This window comes from Apium graveolens, chromosome 10, assembly GCF_009905375.1.
Source record: "Apium graveolens cultivar Ventura chromosome 10, ASM990537v1, whole genome shotgun sequence".
NCBI classification, from domain to species: domain Eukaryota; kingdom Viridiplantae; phylum Streptophyta; class Magnoliopsida; order Apiales; family Apiaceae; genus Apium; species Apium graveolens.
This window is the reverse complement of record NC_133656.1, coordinates 59,244,915-59,247,119: the sequence shown is the minus strand read 5'-3', so window position 1 is coordinate 59,247,119 and position 2,205 is coordinate 59,244,915. Positions and strand designations below refer to the sequence as shown.

General features: G+C 42.7%; 1 non-coding gene across 1 annotated transcript; it reads left to right on the top strand.

The window, feature by feature from the left end:
- Nucleotides 1-1,618: 1,618 nt before the first annotated feature.
- LOC141694817 (small nucleolar RNA R71) lies at nt 1,619-1,725 on the top strand. Its single transcript, XR_012564099.1, has one exon. It is a non-coding gene; the product is annotated as a small nucleolar RNA R71 (small nucleolar RNA).
- The last annotated feature ends 480 nt before the right edge of the window (nt 1,726-2,205 follow it).

The following is a 2,205-nucleotide window of genomic DNA, read 5'->3' as shown; positions in this document are numbered from 1 at the left end:
TGCTCTACTTTAAAGCACTCCGCTTTAGCTGTGGGTAACTTTATTTCCTTGAACACATTAAAAGTGACCTTTTGATCGTGAACCTTCATCGAAAGCTCTCATTTTTGCACATCGATCATAGTTCGGCCAGTAGCAAAGAATGGTCTTCCCAAGATGATGGGAATCTTCTTATCTTCCTCAAAATCAAGAATTACAAAGTCAGCAGGGAAGAAGAGTTTATCCACCTTGACCAAGACATCCTCCACTATACCTCGTGGATTAGCAATGGAATGATCAGCTAGTTGCAATGACATGTATGTTGGTTTCGGATCAGGAAGATTAAGTTTCTTGAAGATAGACAAGGGCATCAGATTGATGCTAGCTCCTAAATCACATAAACACTTGTCGAATGACAAGTTTCCGATGGTGCAAGGAATAGTGAAGCTTCCCGGATCTTTAAGCTTCGGAGGCAACTTTTGTTGCAGCACAGCACTGCATTCCTCTGTTAGAGCAACGGTCTCTAAGTCATCGAGCTTCACTTTCCGAGAGAGAATACCTTTCATAAACCTCTCATAGCCAGGCATCTGTTCAAGAGCTTCAGCGAAAGGTATGTTGATATGAAGTTTCTTGAACACCTCCAAAAACTTCTCAAACTGCTTATCCAGCTTTTTCTTCTGCAGCCACTTAGGAAAAGGAGGTGGAGGATAGATCTGTTTCTCTCTTGTATTACCCTCAGGAGGAGTGTGTTCCACAGTAGTCTTTCTTGGTTCCACCTCTGCTTCCTTCTGCACTTCTTCTTCAGCCACAACTGCATTTTCTAAAACTTGAGATTTTTCAGGCTCTTCATCTTGCTAAATTTGGGGGCTTGCGACCTTTCCAGACCTTAAGGTGATGGCATTCACCTGTTCTTCAACTTCCCTCTTGCCTGGATTTGTTTCTGTATCACTAGGAAGCGTTCCTGGTGGTCGATTCAATAAGGCATTAGCAATTTGCCCTATTTGGTTCTCCAAAGTCTTGATAGAAATAGCTTGGCTTTGGCATATAAGAGCCTGGTTTTTGCACATAAGCCGCAACTCCTCCAATTCAAATTTTTCATTCGAAGATAGACATGTACCAAGAGTTTGTTGTTTTGGTGTAATTTGTTGCTGAAAACTAGGAGGGTTGAATAGCTTATTTCCAAACTACTGGAACGGTTGTTGTATCGCATTCTGATTGTTACTCCAGCTGAAGTTAGGATGATTTCAGTTGTCAGGATGATAAGTGTCTGGAACTGGTTGCTGCGATCTCTGAAAGTTGCTCACAAACTGAGTTGAGTCACTAGATATAGCGCATTGCTCCGTCGCATGCGAACCTGCACATAGCTCACAAACACTGGTTATCTGATTAACACCCAAGTTAGCCAGAAAATCGATCTTCATAGATAACTCCTTTAGTTGAGCAGTGATAGCCATAGCTGTATCCACCTCACGAACTCCTGCTACCTTGCCCTGTGGACATATCTGGGTTGGATACTGATATTCATTAGCAGCCATTAGTTCAATTAGATCATAAGCTTCCTCATAGCTCTACTGCATCGAGCATGGGTCTGGACTGTGCTCCCAAACCATTGTAAAAACAATTGATGATCATCCAATCAGGCATTCCATGATGAGGACACTTCCTAAGCATCTCCTTGTAGCGCTCCCAAGCTTCACATAGCGATTCTCCCATTTGCTGCGCAAATTGAGTAATAGCATTCCTGAGTGCAGCTGTCTTCGCCATAGGGAAGAATTTAGTAAGAAACTTATGAGCAAGATCTTCCCAAGTAGTAATCGAACCAGCTGGTAGAGAGTGTAACCGGCTCTTAGCCTTGTCCCTCAGAGAGAATGAGAACAGTCTCAGCTTCACAGCATCTTCAGAAACACCATTGAACTTGAAGGTGTCGCATATCTCAATGAAATCCCTAATGTGCATATTGGGATCTTCCGTTGGGGAACCCCCAAACTGGATTGAATTCTGCACCCATTGAATTATGCCAGACTTGATCTCAAAGGTATTAGCTGTGATAGCTGGCCTGACAATGCTAGATTGAATGTCATTGATCTTGGGTTGAGAAAAATCCATCAAGGCTTTCGTTCGTGCAGCTGGATCTCCCATTGAAATGAGTACCCGAAACACAAACAAATAAACCGTGAAAGTAAAAGAATCCGAGTCAGTGAACTTTAACGACCAATGATGACAAGCACA